This window comes from Chiloscyllium plagiosum, chromosome 6 (genome assembly GCF_004010195.1).
Source record: "Chiloscyllium plagiosum isolate BGI_BamShark_2017 chromosome 6, ASM401019v2, whole genome shotgun sequence".
NCBI lineage: Eukaryota > Metazoa > Chordata > Chondrichthyes > Orectolobiformes > Hemiscylliidae > Chiloscyllium > Chiloscyllium plagiosum.
In genome coordinates, this window is record NC_057715.1 from 55,098,669 (window position 1) to 55,119,551 (window position 20,883).

General features: G+C 42.6%; 1 long non-coding RNA gene across 1 annotated transcript in view; it reads left to right on the forward strand.

Annotated features, from left to right (window-relative positions):
* LOC122550595 overlaps window positions 1-20,883 on the forward strand; it is a 31,117-nt gene that overhangs the window by 6,564 nt on the left and 3,670 nt on the right. Inside the window, exon 2 of the long non-coding RNA XR_006311892.1 lies at window positions 2,340-2,468. This is a non-coding gene — a long non-coding RNA (uncharacterized LOC122550595). The remainder of the gene's footprint in view (window positions 1-2,339; window positions 2,469-20,883) is intronic.

Genomic DNA, 20,883 nt, shown 5'->3' on the forward strand with positions numbered 1-20,883 from the left:
GGGGGGGAATTTGGGGGAGGGGCACTGGGAATATGATAGGTGGAAGGAGGTGAGGGTGAGGGTGATAGGCCGGAAGGAGGTGAGAGTGAGGGTGAGGGTGAAAAAAACACACTTTTCAACTCTGGTCTCCAGCATCTGCAGTCCTCACTTTCTAAAAAACATCTATCGTATTCCCAGCGCCCCTCCTCCAAATTCAAATTCCTTCCCCCCCACCTTTTATCTCAGCCTGCTTGGCACACCAGCCTCATTCCTGAAGAAGGGCTTATGCCCGAAACGTCGATTCTCCTGCTCCTCGGACACTGCCTGGCCTGCTGTGTTTTTCCAGTACCACATTTTTCAACTCTGGTACTCCAGCATCTGCAGTCCTCACTTTCTCCTGGTATTTATATGATCTAGTTCAGTTCTAGTTTTAGTAACCCCCAGTATATTAACCATGAGTTTCTATGCTATGATAAAGCAACTGATTATGAAGAGAAGACGGTTAGATTCTTGTTTAGGATCATCAATGTCTGGCACCTTAGCGGCATGGAATTTATTTGCCAAATATATATTATCTCACTGGGAGATGAGATGCATTGAGAATGATGCTGAATATCATGTAATCATTAGTGACCATGCACATTTCAGGTGTAAAATGGAAAAAAGTTCATTGATGAAGCAGCTAAATGTGGTTGGGCCTAGGATAGTCTCACGTGAAACTCCCACAAAGCTTTCCAGAGATTGAGATGATTGACCTTCAACAAATACAAACATCTTCCTTTTGTGCTCGGTATGACTGTAACCACTGAAGGATTTATTTTCCATTTTCCCATCAACTTCAGTTTTGCTCAGGCTCCTTAATGTGACAGGGAGGAGAAAGTGAGGATTGCAGATGATGGAGATCAGAGTCAAGAGTGTGGTGCTGGAAAGGCACAGCTGATCAGGCAGCATCCAAGGAGCAGGAGAATCGACGTTTCGAGCATAAGCTTTCCTGATTCAGAGCTTATGCTCAAAACGTCAATTTTCCTGCTCTTTAGATGTTGCCTAACCAGCTGTGCTTTTCCAGCACCACACTCTCGGTCCTTAATGTGAAATTAAATTAAATGCACCCTCACTTGAGTTCAGCTTTTGTTCATGTTTAGACCAAGTTTGTAATGAAGTGAAGTGCTGTCTGGTCCTGGCAGAACCGAAACTGAGTGCCAATGAGTAGATTGTTGAACATGTCTGGGAGAATGAAGAAAAGCCACACAAAGCAGGCTACAAAAAAGAGAAGGGATCCCTAAGGGTCTTTAGGGAGAAGGTTACTTATCTCAGCTTTAGCAAGGATTAATGCGAGATATTTTTATTTCAAAGAGGTTATGATTAAAACCTGCCATCTTTAGTCAAGGCAATGACAGCAATACCTGTACCTTTCAAGACAACAATTGTGTTTAACTTCTATGCATCTTAGAATCCCAACAGTGTGGAAGCAGGCCATTCAGCCCATCAAGTCACACCACTCCTTCGAAGAGCATCCCAACCAGACCACCCCCTTGTAATCCTGCATTGCCCATGGCTAATCTACCTAGCCTAGACATCCTTGGGCACTGTGGGACAACGTAGCATGGCCAATCCACCTAACCTGCACATCTTTGGACTTTGGGAGGAATCCCACACAGACACATAAAAAGAATGTGCAAACTCTACACAGACAATCGCCCAAGGTTAAAATTGAACAAGGGTCTCTGACACTGTGAGGCATTAGTGTTAACTATTAAGCCAACCATTGATTATCTGTGCTTCCAGGTTGCTTCTAGACCCAGAGAAACCCTTGTTCTTTTCCCATATCACTGCAATTTTTTTTCCTTCAAATAGTTATGTAATTCCCTTTAGAACACTACTATCGAATAGGAATCAATCACACTGCCAGACTCTGCATTCCAAATGCAAACCTCTCGATGCCTAAAACAAATCTCATGTTGTCCCTGGTTCTTACACTAATTTATATCTAAATTGGTGCCTTCTGGTTATTGCTACTTCATGCACTAGGATGAGATTCTCTGTAGTTGGTCAATCCAAATGCCGGAAGGGTCTTGTGGTTAAATGCTAGTCCCTCTACCTCTGAGCCAGGAAGCCCGGGTTCAAGTCTGATCTGTTGCAGAGGTGTGTCACAATACCTCTGAGCATGTTAATTAGGAAAACATCTTAATAAACTTCCTGGGCCTTAAGGAAAATAACCCCAGCTTCTCCAATTTAGCCAAACTAATACTTGCTAATTTTTGACTATTTAAGAATGAATCTGAACATGCTCCAGAGATAATGGAGAGCAGTTGATGTACACTACTTTAAATACTTATGGGCTGTTTTTCCATCTGCTCTAGAGGTATGCCATAACATTTATGGACACATTGATACTGAAGAAAAAGAAAAAAGACTGTTTTGCCTCAGTAAGGAGAGTTGGAGGGTTTGGAAGGAGAGAGCAGACTGAAGTTTTTATTTGACCTGTAACTGTAAGTAAACAGTTGTGGAATACAGACTGACTCCTGCTCCTATAAATGTGATCAGCAATATAATATGGTAACAAAGGATTAACTTTAAAGTAAAACAAAAAATTGTGATGCTGGAGATCTGAAATACAAACACAAATTGCTGGAGAAACTCAGCAGGTCTGAGAGCATCGGTGGGAAGAAAGCAGAAGTGACAGTTCAAGTCCAGTGACTCTTCACCACAGCATTTAGTTCTCTTCTGGTGGGAAGATAAAAAATAAAAATATTTGTGACAAATGTACTGCTTCAGGAAGCACTTTATGCAAAATGCTTGAGTCATATTGCAGATTCTCTAATTATAATTACACACTATTTCTTTTTATTGATTTTAATCTTATGATCAACGGAAGAATGAGATGGAAATGTGGACTCTGGTTTTTCCAAAGAGTTGATGGGGTATTAAGTTGACTTTGTCTTTACTGGGATAAATCAGATTAGAAGTGTTTTCAAAACTAGATGTAAGTGCCTTGGACACCAAACAAGGATTTCCAATTCTACTCCAATTCACAGACAAGAGTTACACGAAAAGATGTTTTGCTGAAAGATGGCTGACCTTTGCTAAACATAAGATAGATACCCAGTTCATGGAAGAATATGTCCATGGATATAGAATGACAAGGACAGCAAAAACATGGGAACATCACCATTTGCAAGTTCTCTTCCAAGCCACTCACCAGCCTGCCTTGGATATATACCACATTTCTTCAGTGTCACTGGTTAAAAATCCTAGAAATACCTCTCTAATGGCATTTGTGGTTCTATCTATAGCACATGAACCATAGCAGTTCAAGAAGGCAACTCACTATGACCTCCTCAAGGGTAACATGAAATGGGCAATGTATGCTGACCTAGTCAGTGCCACCCATGTCCCATAAGTGAAAAAAAATTGAAAAGTTCCATAAAATACTAAACAAAAGTAGTATTCCTGAGTCTGTGCTTACATTCAAATTATCCGATTGTGTGTAAGTCACACATATAGACAGGGTCCTAGTCTTTGGCATTTGTACAAAGAGGGAGATACTGCATGATGATCTGATATGACCGTACTTTTATCAACTTTTGGAACCAGGCAAAATACTAGGCAGTAGAATGGCAGCAGCAAGCAAATGAAACAAGAATGATACCTGGACTTCAGGAGTTAAGCTATGGAGGGAGATTATACAAATTAAGCCTGTTTCTCCAGAATTTAGAAGGCTTGGGGTGATCTAATCAAAATTGTCAAGATATTAACAGGAAAAGATAGAATAGATAAAGATAAACTAGTTCTACTGGTTGGGGAGTTTAGAATCTGGAGGCTCAGTCTGAGAATTAGGGCTGGATCATTCAGGAGAAATGTTAGGAATCATTTCTACATGCATGTATGGAACTCTTTTCCACAAATGGCAGTGGATGCAGGATCAGTTGTTAATTTTAAATCAGAGATAGATAATTGCTTTTGTTAGCAAAGGTATGGGCCAAAGGCAGATGTATGGAGTTAGGCCACAGATCAGCCACGATCTCACTGACTGGTGGAACAGATTTGTGGAGCTGAATGGCCTACTCCTGTTCCTATGTTCTTATGTTTCTAAGAAATGAGGAACAAAGGTAGCAATACTAAGGAATTATCCATAAAACAGGAATTGAGTATTTGAACTAATCTGTTAATTGGAAACACTTGATATGTTAGATAAATGTAACATGCAAAAATACAAAGATACAACCTACTTCAGCTTCAGGGATGATAGTGCATTTAAAACAGTGGTCTTCCTTTGTGAAACAGCAGGAATGTGCTGATGTGGTCCCATGCGATATACCATTTTCACTAAAGAAATCTACAATGAAGAAAAGAAATATTTGATTCAACATAGAGATTGACAATAAATAATATAAAAATACCTGAGGATCACTTTAGTTCTAGTGGTCTAGATATTATGAGAGACAGGACATAGGGAATGAAGAGATCTGGGAAACATCTATAGATGTGAAGGGAAGACTGTACTAGTATAACATGGAAATCAGATCACAAAGCTATACTAATACAACATGGAAATCTGAACACAAAAGCAAATTGCTCACAAGTAGTAGGGATCCATTAATAACTTCCAACTACTGAGAACAGGATAGAAGGTAGTAATGATGATGTAAATCAGAGACCGATGTACTCTGTGAGTTCGAGACAGAGGGAGAGGATCTGATAGATCTGATAGGGATAGATGCTAATGCATGTTCTGATCATAATGAACAGGAAAGAGAATCTCATTCGGGGGTCGTCTGCCAAAAGTTGGGTTCCCAGCTAGTGCACCAGCCAGATAACTGGAGAAAGGTAATGAAAGTCTGGTTACCTTTGACGATTCCACCATAAGATATAGGAGCAGAATTAAGCCATCACTTCTGCTCCACCATGTGATCATGGCTGATATGTTTCTCAACCCCATTCTCCTGCCTTCTCCTATAACCCTTGATTCCCTTACCAAACAAGAATCTACCTATCACTGTCTTAGATATACTTAATGACTTGGCTTCCATGACCCTCTGCAGCAATAAGGCCCATAAATTCACCACACTCTGGCTGAAAAAGATTCCTCCTCACCCCAGTTCGAAAATATTGTCCCTTCACTCTGAAGCTGTGTTCTTTGATCCTAGTCTCTACTACGAGTAGAAACATCTTCCCCACATCCTCTCTATCCAGGCCTGTCGGTATTCTGTAAGTTTTAATTAGATCCCCTCCTCATCCTTCTAAACTCCACGGAGTATAGACACAGAGTCCTCAACCTCTCCTCATATGATAAGCCCTTCATTCTTGTAAATCTCCTCTGGACCTCGTCCAATGCCAAAAGCCAAAACTGCTCACAATATTCCAAACATGGACTGATCCAAGCCTTGTACAGCTTCAGCAGTATATCTATGCTCTTGTATTCTAGCCCTGTTGAAATGAATGGTAACATTACATTTGCCTTCCTAACTACCAACTGAACCTGCATGTTCACCTGAAGAAAATCCAGACCTACGACTTTGTGCTTCAGATTTCCAAAGCTTTTTTCAGACTTTAAAAACAAGTCTACACCTCTACTCTTCCTACCAAAGTGCATAATCTCAGTTTGCAACATTCCATCTGACACTTGTTTGCCCACTCTCCTCACCTATCCAAGTCCTTCTGTAGCCTCCCCACTCCTCAACACTTCCTGTCCCTCCAGCTATCTTTGTAACACCTGCAAATTTAGCAACAATGCCTTCATTTACTTCATCCAGATTGTTCATGTATAATGTGAATAGTTGCAGTTCCAATGCTGACCCTTGCAGAACACCACTAATCATCAACTGCCATCCTGAAAAATACCCCTTTATCCCAACTGTCTACATTCTGCCAGTCAGCCAATCCTCTATCCATGCCAGTACCTTGCCTTTTACACACATGGACTCTTATCTTATTTAGCAGCCTTCTGCACAGCAACATATCAAAGGCCTTCTAGAAATCCAATAGATCATGTCCACTTGCTCTCCTTTGTTGCTCATTACCTCCTCAAAGAATCCTAACTGATTTATCAGGCATGACATCACTTTGACAAAGCCATGAAGAATCAGCCCTATTTTACCATGCACTTCCATGAACATTCCTGAAGAAGGGCTTATGCCCGAAATGTCGATTCTCCTGTTCCCTGGATGCTGCCTGAACTGCTGCACTTTTCCAGCAACACATTTTCAGCTCACTTCCATGAACACCTCAATCTCATCCTTAATAATGAACTCTTAAATCTTCCCAACAACCAAGTTCAGACTATAATTACGTGTTCTGCCTCCCTTCCTTCTTAAACAGGAATGATACATTAGCCAGTTTCCAGTCGCCTGGGACCATCCCTGACTCCAGTGATTCCTGAAAAATCAACAATAATACCTCTACAATCTCCTCACATATCTCCTTCAGAACTCTGGGGTGTAGTCTTACTGACCCAAGTGACTTGTTGCCTTTAGACCTTCCAGCTTCCCCAACACATTCTCCTTAATGTTGGCCAGTCACCTCTGCCCCCTTTACTCTCTTGAAGTTCTGGTATACTCCAGGTCTTTTCCACATAAAAAGTGATGCAAAGTACCTGTTCGGTTCCTCTGCCATTTCTTTGTTCTCTTTGTTGTGGGTGGCACGGTGGCACAGTGGTTAGCACTGCTGCCTCACAGCGCCAGAGACCCAGGTTCAATTCCCGCCTCAGGTGACTGACTGTGTGGAGTTTGCACGTTCTCTCCGTGTCTGCGTGGGTTTCCTCCGGGTGCTCCGGTTTCCTCCCACAGTCCAAAAATGTGCAGGTCAGGTGAATTGGCCATGCTAAATTGCCCTAGTGTTAGGTAAGGGGTAAATGTAGGGGTATGGGTGGGTTGCGCTTCGGCGGGTCGGTGTGGACTTGTTGGGCCGAAGGGCCTGTTTCCACAATGTAAGTAATCTAATTCAATGTAATCTAATCGAATAACTATTGCTCCAGTCTCATTTTCCAGAGTCCATTGCACACTCTTGCCTCTCTCTTACCTTAGATATCTAAAAAAACCTTTGCAATCTTCTTTTATATTATTAGCCAGCTTACTCTCAAATTTCATCTTCATATGTCTTCTGTTGGTTTTTAAAGGCTTCTCAATTATCTGGCTTTACACTAATCTTCACCACATTATATGCTTTTGCTTTTATTCTGTTCCTGACTTCCCTTGTCAGCCATGGTTTCCTCATCTTCCTTGTTGAATGATTATTCTTTCTTGGAATGAATTAGATTAGATTACTTACAGTGTAGAAACAGGCCCTTCGGCCCAACAAGTCCACACTGCCCCGCCGAAGCGCAACCCACCCATACCCCTACATCTACCCCTTACCTAACACTACGGGCAATTTAGCACGGCCAATTCACCTGACCTGCACATCTTTGGACTGTGGGAGGAAACCGGTGCACCCGGAAGAAACCCAGGCAGACACGGGGAGAATGTGCAAACTCCACACAGTCGTTGCCTGAGGCGGGAATTGAACCGGGGTCTCTGGCGCTGTGAGGCAGCAGTGCTAACCACAGTACCACCATGCCACCCACAATTTTAGCTGTACCTCCTGAATTACCCTCCAAAACTTCTGCCATTGCTGCTCCACCATCTTCCCTGTGAGTCTTGTCTTTCAATCAACTCTGGCCAGCTTCTCCTTCATGTCTTTGCAGTTACCTTTATTCAGTTGTAATACTGTTACATCTGATTTCAGCTTCTCTCTCTCAAACTGCAAGGTGCATTCTATCATATTATGGCCATTGCCCCCTCAGGGTTCCTTCCCATTAAGCTCCCTAATCAAGTCTGCCTCATTAAATATCACCAAATCCAGAATTGCCTGTTCTCTAGTGGCAAGCTGCTCCAAACAAAAATTTTGTTAACATTCACAAATTCATTTTCTTAGAATCTGTTACCAACCTGATTTTCCCAGTCCACCTCCATATTGAAGTCCCCCATGATTATTGCAGTAGTGCCTTTCTTACACATCGTTTCTGTTTCTTGATTTATTTTCTGCCCTACATCCTGGCAACTGCTAGAAGGTTTGTACACAGCTCCCATCAGGGTTTTTTTCCTTTGCAGTTCCTCAACTCTACCCACACAGATTCTATGCCTTCCAACTATTCATTGCTTTTTGCTACCAATTCTATTTCATTTCTTACTAATAATGTAACCTTATCCTCTCGGCCCATTTGCTTATCCTTTCAATATAATACATGTCCTTGGATATTTAGTTCGAAGCCCCGATCCCATGCAAACACATCTCTGTGATATCCACGACATTACTTGTTCTGGAAAATTTATTAACTTTTGCAAAGCCCTCCCAATTTTAACTTCTGTAATTTTCTATGCAACTGGATCCCCTCCCCCACTATTTAGTTGGAGCAGCATTAGTTCATTCAACCCATTAAGATTGCTCTGCAATTAAATCATGATGATATGTTTGTTAACCCCATTCTCCTGTCTTCTCCTTGTAACCCCTGATTCCCTTACTAATCAATAAGCTCTGTCTGAATGAAATTCAATGATTTGACCTCCATAGCCTTCTGTGGCAATGTGTTCCACAGATAAGTCTGTGGACAAATAAAAAAAATGTTTAAGTATGCAAAAGAAAAAGAGACTGGACCATGGTTTGGCAAAAGGAATACAAGAATTGAAAACAAGAAAACATTGCTCAATGTCAATTAATGATTTCAGAAGATACGACAAGGACGAAAAGGTTAAATATTGCAAAGACCGTTAGTAGACAGTCTGCCTATAGCAATATAGAGATACTAAGGCAATAGAATAGAATACCTTTTATTGTCACCTGCACTCGAATGATATGTTTGTAATGTCCCCTCTTGGCACTATCTTAGGTACAGGGTACCTAGGTACATGTACTTTAAGTGTTGTTACAGAACTGAAATACTAAAAGAAAATAGGCTAGCATGGGAATACAGAGTTTAATAAGTCCCGAATGAAAATAAAAAATATGTTCAAAGTAGTCAAGATTAGATTACTTACAGTGTGGAAACAGGCCTTTTGGCTCAACAAGTCCACACCGACCCGCAACCCACCCATACCCCTACATCTAACACTACGGGCAATTTACCTTGGCCAATTCACCTAACCTGCACATTTTTGGACTGTGGGAGGAAACCCACGCAGACACAGGGAGAACTCCACACAGAGAGTCACCTGAGGCAGGAATTGAACCCAGGTCTCCAGCGCTGTGAGCAGTGCTAACCACGGTGCCACCGTGCTGCCCATAAAGACGTTTTCCACTGAGTCTGTGCTTGCTGGGCTTCTGAACACAAGGCCTCACTGCCTCCACACGCTGGCCTCCATCCCAGCCTCGTCTTCATGACTCGAGTCCCCGATTGGCCCATGCTTGCTTTGCTCTTGCTCTAAGCTCTGGTTGCGACCACTCTGCTCCCACACTAGGCTCCTAGCTTCGGCTCTAACTCGATTCTGAGACTCGGCCCGCACTCTCTCTGCTCCCGCACTAGGCTCCTAGCTCCGTCTCTAACTTGATTCTGGGACTTGGCCTGCACTCTCTCTGCTCCCGCTCTGGCTCCTGGTTCCTGCTCTAAATCGATTCTGGGGTTCGGCCCGCATTCTCTCTGCTCCGTGCACTGAGCTCCTGGCTGCAGCTGTAACTTGATTCTGGGACTTGGCCCGCATTCTCTCTGCTCCCACAATGGGCTGCTGGCTCTGGTTTCAACTCGATCCTGGGACTAGGTCCGCACTCTTTCTGCCCCCGCACTGAGCTCCTGACTACGGCTGTAACATGATTCTGGGATTCGGCCCACACTCTCTCTGCTCCCACACTGGGCTGCCGGCTCTGATTCCAATTCTCTGCTCATTGCTCTGGGCTCCTGAGTCCAGATTGAGTTTAGAAGACTGAGACGGGATCTGATTGAGACGTATAAGATTATGAAAGGATTGGACACTCTGGCAGCAGGAAACATGTTTCCGCTGATGGGTGAGTGCCGAACCAGAGGACACTGCTTAAAAATACGAGGTAGACCATTTAGGACAGAAATGAGGAGAAACTTCTTCACCCAGAGTGTGGTGGCTGTGTGGAATGCTCTGCCCCAGAGGGCAGTGGAGGCCCAGTCTCTGGATCCATTTAAGAAAGAGTTGGATAGAGCTCTCAAAGACAGTGGAATCAAGGGTTATGGAGATAAGGCAGGAACAGGATACTGATTAGGAATGATCAGTCATGATCATATTGAAAGGCAGTGCAGGCTCGAAGGGCTGAATGGCCTACTCCTGCACCTATTGTCTATTGTCTATTGTCTATTGTCAGGTGTAACTCATTTCTGGGACTTGGCCCACACTTTCTCCGCTCCACGCACTGGACTCCGGCCCATGATTCGATTCCCAACTCGGCCTGCGCTCCTTTTGCTCCCACTGCTCACTTCAAGGCTTCAGCCCATGTTTGCTCAGCTCCCACTGCGGCCATGACTCACTCTGGGACACCGCCCCACCAGCCACAACTTTTCTCCCATGCCAGGCTGGTCTTGGACTCTGTTCTGTAATCTCTCCCGGTAGGTACTTTCAGAAGTTGTAAGTTGGGAGGGAGAAGAAAAACTGAAGCAAAAGGAGACAAAAGAAAGAAATAGGAAAAGGAGCTGGTGATCAGAGGAGTTCAGGCTAGAGCGTTTCACTCTGCCACCATCTTAACCAGAAATCTAAAATAGAAACCTGATGAGACAACAAAAAACTAACCAAAGTGGAGGTCTTCTCTGCAAAACAACAGAATCAGAAATCCCATCAGAAAGAGGCATTTTAGGTACTGATCAATCAGAAGATAAAGTAATAAGAGCGGATAAAGTTAGAAAATAGGAAGGAATTTTGGGTATATTCAAAGGATGATAGAAGCTAACCTGTTTTATCTCAGACAGATATTTACACAGACAAGATGTCTTATAAGGTGGGATCTATACAGTCAATGATAAGTTGGTAACCAATGCAGTTCTGAACATATTCAGCAAAAGCGAAAGATGATTTTGAAAATTGTTGGCCATGTTACATACACATTCACGGAGGGGTAAATCCATAGGTTTCAGAAGCAGCTTTCCTTCCTAGTAACCTGCTTCAGAAAAATGTTTCGCCAGCCTCTGAAGGGTGAGTCCAACATTGAAGGGTAACTCTGGACATTCAATAAATGTGTCTTGTGAAATGCGTGATACCTGATGGTGTGGTACTTTTTGTTTGCAACTGCTTGCCTTAAACTGGGAGAATCAGAGTGATGTCATGGATTCATTGACTGGTAAGGAACTACTATTAGAGATTACCTTGAAATAGATCTAAATTAGAAAAATATATTGTTAGCTGATTAACTGAAAACACTAGGGATAAGTGAAGGTCACAGCCACCTAAATAAAGTAGATAAGCAATAATAGGATAAATAAGCCAAAGTAGGATAAGAGTATAAAATCAAGGTTTTGAGTGCAATTAACAGAAAGTACAAACAGTAACGAGTAGAGCCTGGGAGTTTCGAAAAGGTGACAGTTTGGTGAAGTGGAGGAAGGATTACCATGTCTTGTTTTTCAAACCAGTTCCACAATCAGTGGGGGTTGGAAAAATGGTGAGGACCCAGAGCTGGGAGAAAAGTCGCAACAGTCGTACAACACTGAATGAACACACCAGCTTAACATCACAAGCGGCACAATGGTTAGCACTGTTGCCTCACAGCGCCATGAACCTGGGTTTGATTCCCGCCTCGGGCGACTGTCTGTATCGAGCTTGCACGTTCTCCCCAGATGCTCCGATTTTCTCCCACAACCCAAAGATGTGCAGTTTAGGTGAATTACGTGAGAGTGTGGTTCTGGAAAAGCACAGCAAGTCAGGCTGCATCCGAGAAGCAGAAGAATCGAAACTTCAGGCAAAAGCCCTTAATCAGGAATGAGACTGAGAGCTAAGGGGGTGGTGAGGTAAGGGGTAGGGCACGGAGCTATGGAGAAGGTAGCTGAGAGTGTGATAGGTGGGTGGAGGTGGGGGTAATTGTGATAGGTCAGAGAGGAGGGTGGAGCGGATTGGTGGGAAGGAAGATGGGCAGGTAGGACAGGTCATGAGGGCAGTGCCGAATTGGAAGGTTGGAACTCGGGTAAGTTGGGGGGAGGGGAAATGAGGAAACTGGTGAAGTCCACATTGATGCTGTGGGATTGGAGGGTCCCAAGGTGGAAGATGAGGCATTCTTCCTCCAAGCGTGGATGGTTAGGGAATGGCGATGGAGGAGGCCCAGGACCTGCATGTCCTCGGCAAAGTGGGAGGGGGAATTGAAGTGTTCGGCGACGGGGCAGTGGTGTTGGTTGGTGCAGGTATCCCAGGGATGTTCTCTGAAGTGCTTTGCAAGTAGGCATCCTGTCTCCCCAATGATGAAGACACCGCATCAGTCACAACGGATACAGTAAATGCAGGTAAAACTCTGATGGATGTGGAAGGCTCCTTTGGGGCCTTGGACGGAGGTGAGGGGGTAGGTGTGGGTGCAGGTTTTGCAATTCCTGCAGTGGTAGGGGAAGATGTCAGGAGGGAAGGGTGGTTTGGTGGGGGTCATGGGCCTGACAAGGGAGTCGCAGAGGAATGGTCTTTACAGAAAGCAGATGGGGTGGGGGGGAATATATCGCTGGTGTGGAGTCCATTTGTAAGCGGTGGAAATGGCGGAGGTTGGTGGGGTAGAAGTTGAGGACTGGGGGGTTCTGTCCTTGTTGTGGTTGGAGGGGTGGGGTTCGAGGCCGGAGGTGTGGGAAGTTGATGATTTGTGCTGAAGGGCATCATCAACCACGTGGGAGGGAAAATTGTGGTCTTTAAGGAGGGAGGCCATCTGGCGCGTTCTGTGGTGGAACTGGTCCACCTGGGAGCAGATGCGGTGGAGGCGGAGGAATTAGGAATAAGGGATAGTGTTTTTGCAAGAGGCAAGATGGCAGGAAGTGTAGTCCAAATAGTTGTGGGAGTCGGTGGGTTTGTAGAAGATGTCAGTGTTGAGTCAGCCACCCGTTGATGGAGATGGAGTGGTCCAAGAAGGGAGGAAGGTGTCTGAGATGGTCCAGGTGGACCAAAGGGCCTTAAGTCTGAAGCCCATCTCACATACACTATTCCATTCTCGTCCATATGCCTACCTGATGGCCATTTAAAGTTGACAAGTCTATCTCAGTTGCAGGCAGGGCATTCCACGCCCCTAATACTCTCTGAGTAAAGAAAATACCTCTGACATCTGTCCTATATCTATCACCCCTCAATTTGGAGCTATATCCCCCTCATGCTAGCCATCACCATCCAAGGAAAAAGGCTCTGACTGTCCACCTGATCTAACGCTCTGGTTATCTTATAGATCTCAATTAAGTAACCTTTCAACCTTCTTCCCTTTAATGAAAACAGGCTCAAGTCCTTCAATCTTTCCTCATCAGACTTTGCCTCCTTACCAAGCAATATCCTTGTAAATTTCCTCTGAACTCTGTCTAAAGCTTCCACATCCTTCCCATAATGCGGTGACCAGAACTGCACACAATACTCCAAGTGGGGCTGCACCAGAGTTTTATACAGCTACAGCATGACCTCATGGTTCCGAAACCTGATCCTTCACACCATATGCCTTCTTAACAGCCCTATCAACATGGACACTGAGATCTCTCTGCTCATCCACACTACCAAGAATCTTACCATTCACCCAGTCCTCTGCACTTCTGTTACTCCTTCCAAAGTGAATAACCTCACACTTTTCTGCACTAAACTCCATTTGCCACCTCTCAGCCCAGCTCTGCTGCTTATCTATGTCCCTCTGTAACCTACAACATCCTTTGGCACTATCCACAATTGTACCAACCTTAGTGTCTGCAAATTTACTAAGCCATGCTTCTACACCCTCATCCAGGTCATTTATAAAAATGACAACAGCAGTGGGCCCAAAACAGATCCTTGTGGTACACCACTTGTAACTAAACTCCAGGATGAACATTTCCCATCAACCACCATCCCCTGTCTTCTTTCAGCTAGCCAATTTCTGATCCAAACTGCTAAATCGCCCTCAAGAGGGTCAAGTGCTGGGGCTAAGAATACCTCATATGGGCTGCAGAGTAACTTGGAGTAGGTCCAATTATTGTGGTCCAGTAATATAGGTAGAACAAGTAAAGATGCTGAGGGAATGTGAGCAGCTAAGAAATGAATTAAAAAGAACTACAAATGTAATAATTATCGATCACTACCCAAGCCATGAGCTAATTGGCCCTTGACCTCACTTCAAGGCAATGCTTGAAGAAACACAAGTAGTTATCTGGTGTTATCACTAAATCCTTTTACTTTCTGGTCATGGAAAAAACGGGACATATCTCCAACATAGTTACTTTTAGAGTACCCTCCAAAATTTGGCAAAAGTCTGCACCTTGACCAAATTTTTTCATCCTACCTTCCTGCTGTCGCTCATGATGCAGTTCTGTCAGGAGATGAGTACATTTCTTGCCCAGTCACAAGACAAACCCTGGCTCATGGAACATCACTACAACCAATTTACAATTATGAACAGAAAACAAATAAAAGCACAGTTACATGATTCAAAGTGACTAATACAATACATGAGTAAGTAATGTTTTGGCTTCCAGATCTTTGGAGTATGTGTTGTGTTCAAAGTTTGTGAGAAGATTTGTAGCTCGGGTGCTCGTTGTTGTGGTTCTGTTCGCCGAGCTGGGAATTTGTGTTGCAGACGTTTCGTCCCCTGTCTAGGTAACATCCTCAGTGCTTGGGAGCCTCCTGTGAAGCGCTTCTGCAATCTTTCCTCCAGCATTTATAGTGGTTTGAATCTGCCGCTTCCGGAAGATTCAGACCACTACAAATGCTGGAGGAAAGATCACAGAAGCGCTTCACAGCAGACTCCCAAGCACTGAGGATGTCACCTAGACAGGGGATGAAACGTCTGCAACACAAATTCCCAGCTCGGCGAACAGAACCACAACTATGTGTTGTGTTGATTGAAGTGGCCAGATCTGTAAAGTACTACGTAGATAATGGATCACTTTGGAATAAAGTATATAAACATGAAAAGACTGAGAATGGATATAGCATAGCTAAAGAGAACGTTGGAGAGATGAATATCCAGAAAGGCATAGGTAACTACAAGTCACCAATTTTGGCCCATTCTAACAAAAGGAATGCCTCGATTGTTGGGTGTCTAGGAAGAAGAACCTCTCTCAATGTGAACCTTAGGAATACTTTAATGTGTATATGTTTGTCTTTTCTTTGTGCGTCTGACTAGACCAGCATTTATTGCCCATCCCTTATTGATCTGAGGGCAGTTAAGAGTCATTCACATTGCTGCGGATCTAGAGTCACATGTAGGTCATACCATGTGTATAACTCATTATCTTCCCTAAAAGACACTTAGTATGTCTTTTAAAGTTTGATTTTCCCCAGAAAGGGGAGATACCAAACTGTATTAAATTATGAAATGTCTATAAACATTTGTGGAATACAGACTGACTCCTGCTTCCTGCTTCAGTAAATGAATGACTAGCAATACAACAAAATAATAATAATCCCTTTTCCCTCGATCTGTTGCAATCAATCCTTTTTATACAGTCAACATGGCCTAGACATTGTTCCTAAAATGTGATGCCTAAAATTGGAGGAAACATCTTGGCTGAGTTAAATTTCAGCAAATATTTAGCATAACTTCTTGAATTTTGCACTCTTTGCCTTTATTTGTAATTTTCAGGTTTTCATGTTTAGCAAATCTCTTCCACCTTCTTCAAACCTTTGTGTACAAATAACTCAAGGTCTCTCTTTTCTTGTATGCCCCATTTAAAAAACTGTGCCTTTTAATTTTCATTGTCTCAAATCGTTTCTCCTACCAAATTACATCATTTCATTGGGCTGTTATGCATTGAATCCAGTGTTGCCTGGACAAACATAGCTCAAACAACACTTGAATCTCAACAATTGTGTTATAACTTTGGAACTCCCAGCAGCATTGATTTTGTCTAGGACACATGACTGCAACTGATCAACAAGGGAGCACACTACCTCCTCACCACAATCAAGAATTGGCAGCAAATTGTGGCCCAAGCAGTCCGGCAGCATCCAAGGAGCAGGAAAATCGACATTTCAGGCAAAAGCTCTTCATTTAGGACTGAAGGCAGGGAGCCTCCAGGATGGGGGGTGGGGTGGGGAGAAGGTAGCAAAGAGTACAACAGGTGGATGGGATGAAGGTGATAGATCAGAGAGGAGAGTGGAATGGATAGGTGGGAAGGAAGATTGGCAGATAGCACCAGTCCACCTTCCACGCTGACCTAACACCTTCATCCCCACCCCCATCCACCTATTGTACTCTTTTCCACCTTCTCCCCACCCCCAGCCCCTCCCATTTATCTACTTCACCAGTTTCCTCGTTTCCCCTCCCCCCACCTTACCCCAGTTCCAACCTTCCAGCTCAGCACCATCCTCATGACCTGTCCTACCTGCCAATCACCCTTCCCACCAATTCGCTCCACTTTTCCTGCTCCTCGGATGCTGCCTGACCTGCTGTGCTTTTCCAGCACTACTTTAATCTAGACTTTGATTTCCAGCATCTGCAGTCCTCTCTTTTGCCCAGCCCATTCATCACCTTATACACTTACTCTCTACCCCCAACTTACAGATGATCATAATGTAGGCCATTTACAAGATACATTGCTGAAATTCACGAAGACGTCTTTGTTTGTTCGTTCAAAACTCTGTACCTCTGTAGGAATATTATCAGGATCTTGAAATGGATGATTTTTGAACAAAAATCTGCTGAAAATTGTTAATATAAACTACATACATAGCACGAATTGGCTATGCTATTTTGTTCATGGATGTGCAGGTTAAGTGCATTAGTCAGGGGTAACTGTAGATAGGGGGAATTGGTCTGGGTGGCTGACTCTTTGTAGGGTCTGTGTGGACTTGTTGGGCTGACTGGCCTGATTCCACATTGTAGGGATTCTATGAATAAAAATCATGCTTAGCATATATTTAACATCACATAAAAGTGCCATCTGCTATTTCTTAGGTTACATCCCATTGATACTAATACTACCATGGAGGATCAGATTATGATAGATTTTTGTTACACAAGAATCAATATCCTTGGGATTATTGTCTTAACGAGGATATAGTTCTGGGAATAAAAAATAGGCTATTGACAATTACGTTTTCTACTTTGGTAAATGTTTTGTTCATTAGAGTAATTCCAATTGTTCTGGCATTAGCGCAGGATGACATTTAATGATTTATTGTCTGCTAACCCCAATCAACCCCATTCAAATCTCACCCAGGCTCACCAAGGCTCATTCAACACAGCCTGCCAAAACCATGAACTCTGTCACCTAAAAGGACAAGGGCAGCAAATACATGGGAATACCTCCACCTGCAAATTCCCATCCAAGCTGCACAAAATCCTAATTTCGAACTATGTTGCAGTTCCTCCACTGTCACTGTGTCAAAATTCTGCAAATCTTTCCTGTCAAAACTGTGGGCGTGCCTATACCACACAGACTGCAGCGGCTCATGAAGGTGGCTCACCACCAACTTCTCAAGTGCAATTAAGGTGCATGCTGGTCTTGCTAGTGATGCTCCCACCACACAAAGGAATAAGTAAAAAGATTCTTCTCCCTTTCCTGAAGTAGTTTGTGTTTCTTCTGCAGCTGGATGCTGCTCTCCGTGCATAACTATGCATCACCGGTCTTGACTAGACAGTGGATCTGCATCTGAATCTGCATTCCAAACCTGTAATCTTCAATAACTTTGCTTGTTGACTGTATCACTTCATACTTTACTTCAACATGAGAAATGAAGGTTCCTTTATTCTTAAAATCTATAGAAATCTCTGCCTTGCTCTGCAAAGAGAATTGCGGAACTGTCTCATTATAAATGTATTGGGTGCTGTGCAACAATGGACAGTATCTTATGTCTGCAATCACTACATAGCTCAACATTTACAGAATGGTATTCTTTCTCCTAAAAAATACTACAGAACCCATTGATTGATATATTCACAGGCATATGGATATAATCCAATGGCCTAGAGATATTGGTGACTTTAAAACATTACCAGTATTCTCTCAACAATGTGAAGTTGCATCCATAAGTAAGTAAATTAATAAGCCAGCTCTATTTAGCAGTACATCTGTCACCCCACCTAATATAATTATTGAATTGGGAAAAAATATTAATACCTTTACTTCACAGACATGGTAAATGCATTCATGATTATTTCCAGAATGCCAGGTGACTGATGTAACATATTCTTGAGATATTCATCTTTGTAGCTATTCAAATAAGCAACTGATGGTAAATGTTTCTTGTCTGGATAGTTAACCAAGAGATTAGGTCAGCAATATATGTTTTTTTCCTTGCAAATTACAGGAACTGAAAGGTTTATATGTTCTTTCCAGCAGGCGTGGTCTGCAGGCCATATTGTTAGACTACCCTGTAGTCACCCATGATGTCTGGCTGAAGCAGGCATTAGGCTATTGCTTCAACAATTTTTTAGAATTAGAATTAAGTTTATTATCATGTGTCCTCAAGTACAGAAGTGCAGGAGTGCAGTGAAACATTTACAATGTCACCCCTCACGGCACCATCTTAGGTACAAAATATCTAAGTACACATTTTAGATACAAAATAGAAAAATAAAGAAGAAAAGTTACATTACCTTACAGTGATTCATAGTATAAGATAGAAAGTAAGAAATAAAGTTAGAAGGATAAAGATTACTATCAGATAAACATTACATTGCAGCAATGCAGCATTAAATTGGGAATGTAGCTTGGTACTTCAGCCCCTTTCTGATATTGAATCATAATGCGCTGCAGTATGGGTCATATAAGTTCAGGTAACTAACTAATAAAATAGTAGACCTTACATGTTTTACTTGCGTAAATGTGGAAACAGATGGAGCAGAACTTTAACTCTTCTTTCCACATCAAAATTACTATTTCCCACTCTCTCCTTTCCAGGCCCATGGTAGATCTGGTGCTGGTGTGTTCCGTAGCTTCCCTTTACCTTGTTTTGATATACCACCTTCTAGAGAATCACACCAGAATCCTGGTTGAGTTCTGATGATGCAAGAGAACAAATTTTTCATGATCCACTAATTTCATGTCCGATACCAGACACAGACTACTTTCCTGATCTCCTCATTTGTGTCCAGCATACATGGAAATACTTCTGACCCTTTTGTTCATCATGGAGGACAAAACACAAAGGGCTCCTTGGTCTTCTTCACTGATCTAAAAACAGAATAACATTCATATTTGCTTGATGTACAGATGAGATGCTGCTTAAGAGATGTTACATATCTCCTCAGTGAATGTTTGGAAAGAACTAGAGGTGTAGAAGCTGGTAACCATGTTAATGACAAGAAACACTGGCAATAGGTATCCACCAAACCCCTCATGGGTCACACTCAAATAAAAGCAAAATATTGCTGAGCTGGAAATCTGAAACAAACACAAAGACTTTTGGAGAAACCTAGTTATCCTTGGGAAGGTGATGATTAGCTGCCTTTTAAAACAACTGTAATCCATTTGTGTAGGTACACCCACGATGCTGTTAGGGAAAGAATTCCAAGATTGTTGCAAGTTCTTCAGCCTTATCTGTTATGTAGATGTACTTGGCTCCTACATTGTTGAGGATTTGAATATTTGGGGATGCTCCTCCTTTAGAGAGTTAGAGTTAAAATGTCCATTAAATTCAGTGCTGCACTGCATTTTGTAACTTATGTTTTCAATTAAAAAGGTTGCAAAGGTTTCAATGTGAAAATGTCCAGGTTTAACATTGTCTAAGTCTCTGATGTTCAAATTGCCCCAGGTTCAATCTGCTCAATTACACATATCGTTGCCATTGTCAATATTGGCTATTCCACTATTTTGAATTTTCAGGATAAGGATGCCACTAGCAAGGCTGATATTTTTCTTCCATCTCAATTATCTTTGAAATGGTGATGATAGGCCCCTTCTTGAACTGTTGTAGACCGTATTATAAAGGAATTTTCACAATTTTATTGAGTAGATTTTTACACAGGACTTCAGCAATTGTTCTGCAATTGGAAGGAACAAATGCATGTTCCTCATCCAATCCTATTCCAGAAACACTTCTTGGAGATTGCTAAGATCCTTTGCATCTGCGTCCTGTGCTTCTCCTATTAGACAACCTTGCAATCAAAGTACGCTAGAAATGAAATTAAACTTGCTGTAAGAACTGCCTTCTTATCTTTAAATAAACCAAAGGAACACAAATCCTGCCATACACATTATAACAATGCCCAGGAATTGAAATATTCCAAGCTTTCTCTCAGCAGCTGAACATGAATTTTAAAATCACTTTGCTATTGACCCATTCAAAACCCATCCAGTGTAACAATGAGGACCAATACCTTTTATAGATAGAAAATGTCACCTTCACAATTTTATGCAATGGGGAGCATAGCAATGCAGATTCCATCCTGTTTTACCAGTGTTGTGTCAATAAAACCACTTTTTAGTTTGAAGTCTGAGATTTGTTGGGAACATTGTTGGTTTTTAGTCCTATTTTATTTCTTTATATATTAATGATCTGGATGAAGGGACTGGGGGCATTTTGCTGAGTTTGTCGATGATACGAAGTTAGGCAGACAGGGAGATAGTACTGAGGAGATGGGGAGGCTGCAGAAAGAGTTAGACAGTTTAGGAGAGTGGTAAAAACAATGACTGCAGATGCTGGAAACCAGATTCTGGATTAGTGGTGCTGGAAGAGCACAGCAGTTCAGGCAGCATCCAAAGAGCAAGGAAATAGACGTTTCAGGTAAAAGCCCTTCATCAGGAATAAAGGCAGAGAGCCTGAAGCGTGGAGAGAAAAGCTAGAGGGGGGTGGGGAGGGGGATAGAGTAGCATAGAGTACAATAGGTGAGTGGGGGAGGGGA